The sequence below is a fragment of the Falco naumanni genome, chromosome 7 (assembly GCF_017639655.2).
Source record: "Falco naumanni isolate bFalNau1 chromosome 7, bFalNau1.pat, whole genome shotgun sequence".
In the NCBI taxonomy this organism is placed as follows: domain Eukaryota; kingdom Metazoa; phylum Chordata; class Aves; order Falconiformes; family Falconidae; genus Falco; species Falco naumanni.
Window position 1 is genome coordinate 33,548,361 of NC_054060.1, and position 12,199 is coordinate 33,560,559.

Here is a 12,199-nt window from a genome sequence, read left to right on the forward strand (position 1 = left end):
AAAAAGCACCATCACTGTCCCACTCCCTGTCACCGGCTGTCCCCCATGGCTTGTCACTAGTGCCCAACTGCCTGCGAGTCACCTGGGGCCACAGATGTGCAGCCACCATCACCCCAGCGTGGTCTCCAGGACCGGAGAGCACAAACGCCTTTGTGGTGCTGCTCTGGCCATCCCTCGGCTTTGCATCCCTACATCCCAGGCTTTGCATCCCTACATCCCAAACGGGCGTCCCCTTCCGTGGGCACCAGCAAATCCTCTCCTTCCAGCAGCATTTATGTCCCCCGCCACTGTGAGCAAAGATCAGCGTTTAAAATAAGCGGATCAGCCGGCTCTGAACGAAGGCGAGTTTTTACGCTGCTTTGTGTTAGCGCTTGTCAGTTGGTGATTTTCTCAATTATTGTATTTTTAATGTTGGATATGTGCAGGGAAGGTTTGGGAAGCGCCGGGCAGCGCGGAGGCTGGGGCTGCTGGGGATGGCTCAGCTGAGTCTCCGCCGCCGGCTGCTCCTGGGCAGCAGCGTGGAAAGTTTCATTTCTCTGCTGATTTGGTTCAAACCAACGAAGTTTACCCCCGCAAAAAAACTCTTCAAGCAAAATACATTCCGAAAAAGCAAGTCCTTGTTGAACTGGGGTGCAGCATCCCACCTGCCTGGAAAAGCTCTTTGTTTCCTGGGTTTTTGATGTGGTTTTTTTTTTTTTTTAAAGCCTCTTTCAAACCTCTTTTCCCATTTTGCTTTTCTCATCTTATCTTTTATTTTTCTTTCCTGAGTATTTCCCTGCCTGTTAGGGATGAGCTCCTCCAGCTAGTGCTCATTTTTATCAGAAAAGCCAATTCATGGCAGGAATTTCTGTGGATTTCCCCTGGCTTTTTTTGCACTTTCCACATTTTCTCTACCAGTTTGTTTCTGATTTTGATTTAAACGGGCACTCGCATGGGCAAAGGGCAAAATCCCAAGGTAAGCTGGCAAATGCAAAATATTATGTAAAAAGCATTTTAACTCCTTTTTAGTTTTTAATGTTTTATATCTCCCTTCTGGCTGAATTTGTTTCCTCTGACTTCAGGCTGTGGGAAGCAATTCTGGATCCAATAAAACTGGGGGGAAAGCTGGCAGGACCACATCCATTTAGTGTTGGAAAGTGGGATTCAGGGGCAAAGAGCTGACCAGAAGAGTGTTTGATTGGAGGCATACTCCCAGCCCCCCCAAAATATACATATAAGTGAATCCTCCCCCTGTTCTGCAGGGTGACGTTTTCCACCAGAGGAAAAAAAAAAACCCAACAACCCCACAACAAAAACCCAAACCAAAACTGAAAAAGCAGAAAACCAGGAGGGAAGTCTTGACCCCGACAACAGTCAAGCTGCCTCAAGTGCTGGCTCCGGCACCTCTGCTGCTCCTTGCCTGCTCGCTGCCCGATGCCCTGCCTGCACTCTGCCTGCTCCTTGTCTGATCCCCTCCTGCTCCTGCTCTGCTTCCTTGCCTGCTTCCCCCTCCATTCCCCTGCCTGCACCCTGCCCGCTCCCCTGCCTGCACCTTGCCCATACACCTGCCTGCTCCCTGCCTGCTCCCTGCCTGCCCTTTGCCAGCACCAGCCCACGCTGCCCAGTCCCTCCCCAGTAACCAGCCCTTGCTCTGGGGCTGAGCCAGCCCAGGGAGCCCCAGAGCAGGGACAAGTTTTGGGGTGTCAATGGGATTTTCCGGAGGAGCCCGGGACTGGTGAGCACTGCCAGTTTCCAAGGAATTGGGGGAGAATTACTGAAAAAAGCCAGATTTAGGGACTCATAGCAGACCTTCACCACCTGGTGCTGGAGGGTGGCCAAGGGACCCCCCAAACCCCACCTCACACCCCTGGCACTGCCTATAGCTGCGGTTTGCAGGGTGGCAGGTGTAGGGCTGGAGGGTTGGGGTGCGGGTGTGGGTTTGGGAGGGCTGAGTTTGGGTCTGGAAAGGTTAGAAAGAGGATTGGGAAGGTTGGGTATGGATATGGGGTTGTGAGGGCTGGGGTGTGGCCTTGGTTTGGGTCCTGGATCCCACTCACTCTTCAGGATTAAAAGGGGAGCCCAGAAGGGGTGCCCAACCCCTGCACCCCATTTTCCAAAGATCAGGGGAGGAGAGCCCCCCGCAGCCCCTGGGGCCATGCAGGATCAGGGGTGTCAGGGTGCAAAGCCAAGCCCACAGCCCACAGCGGTGGCAGGGGGGCCATGGCCTCCCTCACCCCCTGCCTGTGCTGGGGCTGTCATCTGGGGAGGGGGCACCTCTGGCCAGGGTGCAGGGACTGAGGGGGTGCACAGGGCTCGGGGCCTCCGCACACGCAACCCCTGCCTGCACACACCCACCCCACGTATACACGCATGTACGCAGAGCAGGATTGTGCACATCTGTAAGTGCATATAGCAGGAATGCTGATATCACTGCATATGCATAAATGGATATAAGCGTACAAAGGCATACATAAGTGCACGTCAACAAATGCATATAGCATAAATGCACGTATTGGTACATATCTATAAATGTGTGTGGCACCAGGGCATATGGCATAAATGCAGATATTGATGCATATCAAAAATGCCTATTGCATGAGTGCACGTATCAGTGCGTATACACAGGCGGGTATAGCACAGACAGGGCTAGGGACACCCACCACAGCAGTGCCGGCGGGCGTGAGCGGCTCTGCCAGGGCAGGGGGCTCTGCTGGGGGGGCTGGGGGGGGCAGGGCGTGGTGTAAGGGCAGGGCTGTGAGGCACAGGGGGTGGGAGGGGGGCAGAGGAAGAAAGGAAACAAAAGGGAAGGAAAAGAAGGGAGGAAGGGAGGAGCGGGGGAAGGAGGGAAGGAAGGAAGAAAAGGACCAAAAAAAAAGAGAGAAAGAAAGAGGAAAGAAAGAGGAAGGAGGAAAGGGGAAAGGGAAGGGATGGGAAGGCAAGGTGGGAAGGCAAGACAAGGTGGGGAAATGCAAGGCAAGGTGAGGAAAGGAGAGGAAAGGAAAGGAAAAAGGAGAGGGGAGGGGAGGGGAGGGGAGGGGAGGGGAGGGGAGGGGAGGGGAGGGGAGGGGAGGGGAGGGGAGGGGAGGGGAGGGGAGGGAAGGGAAGGGAAGGGAAGGGAAGGGAAGGGAAGGGAAGGGAAGGGAAGGGAAGGGAAGGGAAGGGAAGGCAAGGCAAGGCAAGGCAAGGCAAGGCAAGGCAAGGCAAGGCAAGGCAAGGCAAGGCAAGGCAAGGCAAGGCAAGGCAAGGCAAGGCAAGGCAAGGCAAGGCAAGGCAAGGCAAGGCAAGGCAAGGCAAGGCAAGGAAAGGCAAGGAAAGGCAAGGAAAGGAAAGGAAAGGAAAGGAAAGGAAAGGAAAGGAAAGGAAAGGAAAGGAAAGGAAAGGAAAGGAAAGGAAAGGAAAGGAAAGGAAAGGAAAGGAAAGGAAAGGAAAGGAAAGGAAAGGAAAGGAAAGGAGAAACACCATGTTGCAGATCCAGCTGCTGGGGCTGCCCAGTGTCTCCCCACCACTGCTATTGCTGCTGAACCTCTGCACAGGGGCAAGCTGGAGGGAGGTGATGGACGTGGGGAGAAGAGGTGGTGAAAATATAGGTAAATACATAAATGCCACACAAACTGTTAAAATCTGCTCTGAGAGTCAATTTTGACTTTTAGGCTCATGAACCATTAATAAAAATCTCCTTATACTCAAATGGCTCTCAAATGCTGTGATAGCGGATTACAAACTCCTAATGGAGATACTGTATGATCAAATATTCTCTAAGCAGCAAGGTCTAACGTACTGGGGGTGGCTGGGCCACCTGATTATCAGCTTATCAGCAAATACTTCTTAGTGCGGGATGTGCCGAAAAGAAAGTGTCTTCCTCGGTGCGGTCCCTTCCCTGTTCTCCATTTAAACAGATTTGGGAATGGTGTTATATGGTCTGGGGACCATAGGATGACCTGTGGCAAAGACATCCCCGCATGCAGGGTCGCACTCCGCACTGTCACGGGGCTTGACCCTGGTTTCCCTGTCAGAGATGCGGAGCTGGAGGCACCAATGGAGACTCCCCTTCAGGCTCCCAGTGCACAGAGAAGACGCTTTCCTTGGTCACAAATACCTCCTGGTGACACTCAGCCCTTGCCAGGTCCAAGCCACTGTATGTGATGTATAATTACTTGGTAATTAAATTTGGAAGGCCGAGGTAGCATCATTATAGGGAGAGCAAGAGGAAAGGAGGTGCCTCTGTGAGACCAGAGATCTCCTTACAGAGATCCCTACAGAGCTAATTGCTGGAAAAACTGGACTGTATTTCTGTTGTTTTCTGTTTTCAAGGAGGAGCTGGTTCTCTCCCTGCCTCCCCTCACATGCTCACAGGTAGGGACCCTGTTATTTATTCTTGTGTGGATGCTGGTAATGAGAGATGCAATATTTCAGCCAGAGCAGCTGTTGCTTAGAAAATGCATCATCTAACGCTCTGTGGGGGGCAACTTGCCCCACAGAGCCCTGTGCTCTGGGAGGGTCTGGGACTGGCTGGAGAAAGAGGAGAGGGCATCTGGGAGCAGGGAGGGCAACTTACCTCCTTTATGCTTCAGAAAATACATTTTAAAAGTCCTTTCTGGTCTGTAACCATTCCAACAGGGACTGCATTTTGTGTGCTTGCACAGCACCCAGCACAGCCTGCTGCGGGACTGGCAGCGGTGCCTCAAACCTCCCTCCCCGTTAATGGCAGTTCACAGCCTGCTGGGAGATGACTTAACTCCCACTTTGCAGGTAATGACACAGGAGAATTGTCAAGACTTGGGTCATTTTTGGCTTTCCCAAAGGAGGTTGTGAGGTTGCGACTTTAACACCAAGAAGAAGAAATTTCCTACTGCTCTGCTTTGATACACTTGTGACTTTTTGGTAAGGTTTGCCACATACCTTGTGTTTCCAAGCACCAGCCTTCAGGTGCAGTGGGGATGCCCACGCTGGGCTACCTTACTTATCCCTCCCCTGTGCAGCAGGGAGAGGCAGCTCTGGTGCCCACAGCATGTTTCCCACCTGCATCCTCATGCCCTTCCCTGAAAACAAAATTGCTTTTACTTTCAGACACAATTTAAAGCAGAGGTGAAGTTGATTTATATCCTGATGTTACTGTTAAAGGCAAAGTGTCCCTCCATTCATGCAAACTGGTCCCTTTGGGCCACAGTGGTGGAAGGACAGGTAACCACGCTCTGCTGTGACTCACTGATTTTGGGGGATCCCATGGGCCATGGTGGCTCCTCCATAGGATGTGGGGTTGCAGGTTTGACCCCTTGGGATAATCAGGCTCCTCTCCACTAGGGAAATACCCAGAGCCACCCCACAGGGAAGCTCATATGGGGAGTTATCACAGGCTGGTCCAGGTGAGGGTGTTGCCCCAGCGGCTGCAAAGCTGCAAATGAGTGCAGCAAGTTGTGAGGGTGTTAGTTCAGTGTCATGTGGAGGAGGTAGAGTGGCTTTATTTAACATTTTTATTAGCAATGTGAAAGAGCATGCAGGCAGAATTGTTAAACACCTCACCGCCAGAGCTGGTGAAGGGGGAGAAGTGATAGAAAGTGGCACCTGAAAGATGGAGATCCTGGCAAAGAAAAGCAGGGCTGGATGGCAAAGGGCAAGCAAATGCACCTAAAGACATAACCAGAGTGATTCAGCATCCCTGCACGAGGACGGTGTTTGGAAAGCCCGGCCATGCATGGGTTGGTGAGTGCTAAGCCCTCCTGACAGCCATGAGGTTGCAGGGACTGGGGTGGTGGGATGGTGAGAAGGGTGATAGGGTAATGGTGGGAAACCAAAAGGCTTCAGCCCTGGGTCAGTGGGGGGGTGAGGACAGGGATGTTGCCACTGAAACCCTGGAAACCCCCAGATCAGGTGAGAGAAGAGACCTCTACTGAAATAATGTTGTCCAGACTCAGGACCAGGCTTTGGAACCAAAAGCAGAGGATTAGGAAGGGTTCTGGAAGAGCTGTGAAAGCAACGCAAGGAATGGGGAACCTGCTTAGCAGAGGGGTACCAGGGGAGATCCAGTCAATATGTGAGTTATCCAAGAGAAAGCTGAGATAATGGAAGTATATTCGGTGAGTGGATTATTACATGGAAGACAAAAGTGTGTGTTCAGCCATCTGGTAACAACACCCAGGCTGACAAGTTAAAATAAGATTAATCCAAACTGGACATCAGAGAAAAATAAAAGTTAACAGCTGAAACAAATTGCCTGAGGATATAGAAGGTATTCAGGGTTTTTTTAAGTATTAAAGTCAAATAACTGTGTGCCTTTCTAAAAGATATGCAGCAGGTATTTGCTCCTGTCCATTATTACGTGAAATACAATATGGCACATGTTTCATGCAGGTTACTCTGCTGTTTCAGGGCCATGTGCAGGACTCTTTAGAGGATGTAGAATTCACCAGATGGTTCCTGGGGAAATTTGCTTCTGGATCATCTCTGGACATGGCAAATCAAACATGGTGTAGGAGACAGCCAGGCACCAGAGATCAGGTACCAGTGGTCCAGGTGGTTTATACCTCTGTGATTAGTATTGTGGTAGGATCTCTAGGTTGATGGCTCATCCAAGACAAGTGGTGCAGAAGCCCACGTCTGGCCTTTCCCACACGCATGGGAGAGGTCATCTGCAGTGAAACAAGGGCACTCTCCCACTGCTAGTGCAACACTGGGATCCCTAAGATAACTCAGTCTTGGCAAATGTCTTGCAAGAATTTCCTGGAGCACTTTGGGTCATCTCTGTTGTACTGTTGGTCTTTCTTTACTCTTTGGCTGCTCTGTCTCCTGCTGCCTCCCTGCTGCTGGGACACAGGGCCAGCCTCTCCAGGTATGCGAACTATCCGCCTCCTTTGGCAGGTACTGCCAGGGGCAACCTAAACTGCTGAAGTCTGCCAGAGCTCCTTCCTGACTCCTGGCCTCCCGTATCAACAGGGAGAGAGAGGACTGCAGAAGTGGTCACAGCAGGGACTTGTGAGTCTCTTTCCCTGTGTTTTGGGGGGTGCCTTCAGCATTTTGCAGGATACCAGTGCTTGAATGCGTCATCCACATCTGCTGCAAGTCTGTGACATTGCAAGGGATGGTGGTGGATTGATTGAAAATTAGTAATAAACAGAGCACTGGAGCTATTTGGAATTTGGTGGGAACAACTGTGCAGCTGCAGAGGTCACCCTGTGGCATTACACTGGTCCCTATATAACAAAATTAGAGCCTCACTACATGTATTTAATTACTTGTATTGATGCAACCACATTAAAATAGTGCCTACATGTCTGATTTCCCAGGGAAAATCCTGGTCTCTGACACTTCATTTTTTACTTTGATGGCATCACTGGCCAGTGAGGGCCTATTGAGGCTCCCCTCACCACCGTACCATCAGGCCAGACTTCAATAATCAAAAAAGAGCATCGAGTAGCACCTGGGGGTGCCAAAGGTTATGCAGGTCCCTCCCATCCAGGGTGACTCTGCAGCATCCATTTCTCACACGTCTGTCCTGGGACCTATATACAACACAAGAAGGCCGTCATGGCTGAGGAGCCATCTACGTGGCTTTTATGCTTCTGTCTTCAGTGTCTTAATTGCCTCAACCTTTGCATAGATACTGCAGCAAGAAGTTGTTTTTACATGACCACAGCCTTTAATATTTTTTGTAAGAAGATGTTTGGTGTTTTCTAAGACTTCTGTGAGGCTCAGATTTACTAAATCCAGGAACTGAGCCTTGCAGGGGGTATCTTTAGCCCAGCTGGGAAGGGGACAAGCAGAGAGGACCCAGGGACAAGGGCAGTGCTTACTGCTGGCAGAGCCTGGAGGACCACTGATGATAGGGGCAGAAGCAATTTGCTCTGCAGTCTGGGTTGGCCTGAGGATTAGCTCTGCCTGTGCTATGTTTGTGAGCAGTTTTGGTGTCAGGGTGATAAGGTGCCTGGCAAGGAAGCCTGAAGAGACTTTGGCTGCGGGTGTTATGCACGCTGGGCTGGGGGCAAAGCAGCAGGGTGGAACAAGGGGCCTTCCCCCAACCCATCAGGGTGATGCCACAGGTGGTCACACGTAGGTGGCTTGGACAAGGTGAGCCATGAGGTTGGTGTTCCCATGTCAGATACAACACCTCAATGGAGCGTGGGGCAAATCAACCAGTTGTGTCTGGCACTTGGGCACAGAGGAGCCGAGGTGTTGCAGACGCAGGAGATGGGCTGAGCTGCTTGGGGAGAGGGAGTGTGAGACAGAAACCAGCTGTGTGACACCCGGGCAGCACCGAGGACTTGTAGGTCTCCTGATAATCAGAGAATCCAGTGATGCTTGTGGGCTCCTACTGGGAATCTGTGGCTGTTACTATCCCCATCAGTATTAACGAGCAGTCTCTTTACTCACTCCGCAGTTTAATAGACAGTGATTAGATACTATACAGAGTCAAGTTACTCATGGAGACCAGCATGATGTGCTTATTTTTTTATTTGCCTTCAAATCACAGAAATCCACAAGCAGCCTTAATTCTAGACCCAGCCATACAAGCCTGTTCTGGGAGATTTAAAATTAAATCAATCACAAGGCTGCCCTTAGGTTTCCAGTGACCTATGCAAGAAACCTGACGCATAAGAACAAAAGGACAAATGCAAACCTGAGGTTTCAGGCTGGAATTCAGCCTCCTTTTGATTTGTACCAAGAGTGATGCAGTGGAGTCAACTTTCCTGTCAGGAGAGGGGAGGGAGGGGGCTGTCTGATTAGATCTAATTTCCTACCTGTTTACTGTAGACATTTGCATAATGATCACCCTGCAAAGAGTGGTTAGCATATGCTAACAGCGATTCTTGAACCCGTTAAAACACAAACCCCACACAGACTGCTGCTGTTTACAGCACATCTCTCCTTCCTGATTGTGTCCCAGCAGTTGTAGCCAGTGTGTGCCCCCACTTACCTGAGATGGCTGGAAGTCTCTTCCAGATGTCATCAGGACAGGATGCAGAGAGATAAACACAAACTATTTTATTTTCACCCATAAAGAAAAAATCAGAGGTCTGGAAAGAGACCTAAAGGCCTTTTAGGGGTAATTTTCCATTTCAGTTCATCGTTCAGTGTTGGAAAAAAAGGGAATTCTCTGACACCCCATATTCCTGGCCCAAGAACTAGCATGGCGATAGCAGCTGACAGATTTTGAAGCAGTGCAAATCAGAAGAGATGGCAGATCAGAAGGACAGTGATTCAGTCCTCCCCAGTTATTTGAAGCCGAGCAGGACACATGCTTCACCAGAGCTTTCACCAAAGCCAATCTTCATGTATGGAGTGATGATTCACAGACTCTCACCCTAACATGGTGGGAAGTTGAGCTCATTTGTAAATCATTTGCTTTCAGTGAGGACAGGCACGAGTGAGCCATTGTTTTGGAAGAGTTCCTTGTCAGCTGAATTAAAAAAAAAAAAAAAAAAAAAAGATAAAGGAGAGGGGTGCAAGGCAGAGGTGACTGTGCTATTGCCAAAGGGTGGCAGAGGATTGCAAGGTTTGAGTAGCCAAGCAGAGAGGTGTCAGCAAACAAACCCAAGCTGGTTCACCTTTCAGCAGATCTGTTCAACACCTTGGTTTGACAAACAGGGCCATGATGTCCCTCCCCACCTCCCCCTTTTCAGTGTCTCCCATGTGCATTTTCACAGGTTGGCAGCCATCGGCAGCGGTCACGCATGCACACTAGCTGCTGTGTGCTAAAGAGTTAAGCCGCCTCCACATGCACACCTTTGCATGGAAGCATTCTAGTAGCCTGGGTGACTGATAGCTTAGAGATCAACCGCATGTGGAGCTGGCCAGCAGGTCTCTGAGGGGATGGGAATATCCAGGGAAGGGCGTAGGGTGCAGGTGAGAGGCAGTAACCTCTCCCCTGGGATGAGAAGCAGCTCAGTGCATTGCAGTTGCTCCCTGCTCTGGGTAGATTTGTTCTTGATAAATTCATGTTGGTTGCTTCTTGTTAGACAATATTCTGCATAAACTGGATAACCACAGAACAGAAAAGTCAGAACAATTCAAGTTTGAAGTGACCTCTGAAAGTCTCCAGTCCTAGATCCTGCTCAAGGTGGAGCTAACTTCCAAGTGAAATCGCATTGCTTCAGTCCATTTTTTAATATCTCCAAGGATGGAGATTCCTCTCTGCTTCTCTGGTCCCTGTCCCAGGGTTTAACTGCTCTCATGGAGGAGAGTGTTTTTCTGTCTGTCCCTCATTGCAACTTCTGTCTGTGACTGAAAGGAGCCTGAGGAATCGCTGTCACCTCCCATGCGAGTCCAGACCTCCAGTGGAGCGAGGCATCATCTGCCCCAGCTCCCTCAAGTACTGCTTTCTCCTGCTTGGTGTCCACAACACAGAAATACAGCTTCCAGAAACATGGATGTCGATCACTGGCTTGATTTGGAGGATATGGGGTTATAATCAACAGCCAGTTGTATGCAGTGGTGGGACCAGGTGGTCTTTTGCTCTGTTCCGTTGTGAATCACTGAAGCCCTTTTGAGCAATCCCACACTGTGTCCCCTAGCAGGGACATCCATGGGCCTTGACCTCCAGCCAACTCCTTTGGGAGCTGATGCACCTGGGCATTATCCTCTTGGACTCATCTCTCTTCCACACCAAACGTGTCTTAATGATCCTTCATGGTGCCTGGAAATCCTGTGGGACAATTGCAAGGGTGTCCCAGGGATTCCCATTGCACCGCACTGGCCCAAGGACAGCAGAGATAGTCTTGGTACCTGTTGTACGTTCACGTGGCAGTGTGCCTCAGAGGTGTTTGTCTCTTCACTGCGTCCTCCGTTCACATTTCCCAGCAGTGGTGGCATTGAGGTGTTAAATGACTCTGTTCCCCATCACTCCTGTGGAGCATTTTTTTTTCCCCTTTCTGTCATACACAGGACCCTGATGCTGCCTTTCCTAGTTGGAGTCATAGCTGTGGGGTTGGTTCTGCTGCTTGGCACCCTCTCCCACACCCTGGCCGTGTCTCGCAGGTGAGCCTGTTCCTAACCAGGGACTTGGTGGTACCTGCAAGGCAATGTTACGATGCCAGAGTTCCCACCTCTGTCATGCAAGTACCTTTCACCTCCCCTCCTCTTGATTTTGTGTAACAAACGGTATCTCATCCTGCTGGGGTTCCTGCAGCTTGTCAAATACCTTTATCAGCTTCTCCAGGATCCCTGGCAGGATTCCTGAAGATGGTGTTTCACTCACTCCTCTTCCCTTTTCCTCATGAGAACGTTAAGATTTCTGTTTTCTCATATTCTTCCCCACAGTCAGCTGCCTATGCAGATGCTCCCATGCTTGTAGGAAGCTCTTCATCTAGAAATCCAGCATTTCCAGTGGTCTGAGACCTGCCTATTTGCTTTCTTCTCTAACTGCTGAATGTTCTCCTGTCTGTCATTGTCCTGTGCTTGCTGTGACTCACGCTGAATGGTGGCACCCATCGCGTTTCTTTTGCTCTGTGCTGGGTAGGAACAAGACAGGAAATCACATCTGGCGAACTTGAGCAGTTTTTCATTTAGTGACCAATTTCCAGTGGTGCTGCTGCTGTGGCCATCCCAGCAGAGTGTTCCCAAAGCTGCTTCCAAACACCTCCTTCCTACGTCTCAAGCCACTGTGGAGGCTGACACGGGTTGCCCCATCCTATGTCTCTTTAGGTTTCCCAATGATGTTTCAAACATTTGTATTGCTATACCAGCTCTGACTCCCTTGGACAGCACGGCATGAGCAGAGAAGTTACAAATCTGTTATGTGCTCCTGGCAGAAAGAGAAATCTTAGCATCCCTGTTTTACCAACAAGGCATGGAGACACTACAGGCAGGATGGGCCTCTGGTGGGATTGGTTTGGGATCAGCCAGGTGTTTCAGGTGCATCCCGAGCCTCCGAAGGCAAGCTACTATGATACCTGAAAACTGTGCTTTCTCCCTGGCAGTCAGAGCTGATGGTTCAAATCCTACACCTGGGAAAAAGGGGCTGCCCTTGGAAGCCACTCTTTTTCTGCCTTCACTCGATAGCTGCAGTGACTGGAGCAAGAGCCCAGCTCTCATGCTGGAACCGCACGTTGCTTTCTCATTATGCAACTGCTGTATTTTAATAGAAACCTCTTTTTAGGCAGTCTCAAAAACAGTTGGATTTTTTTCCTCCTTCTGTCAAATGACCAACTTAATAATTCACTAGTTGTGCTGGGATTAGGCACTTTGGGCCACACTCTGGATTTCTTATCTTTAATGTAGTTCTCGACGA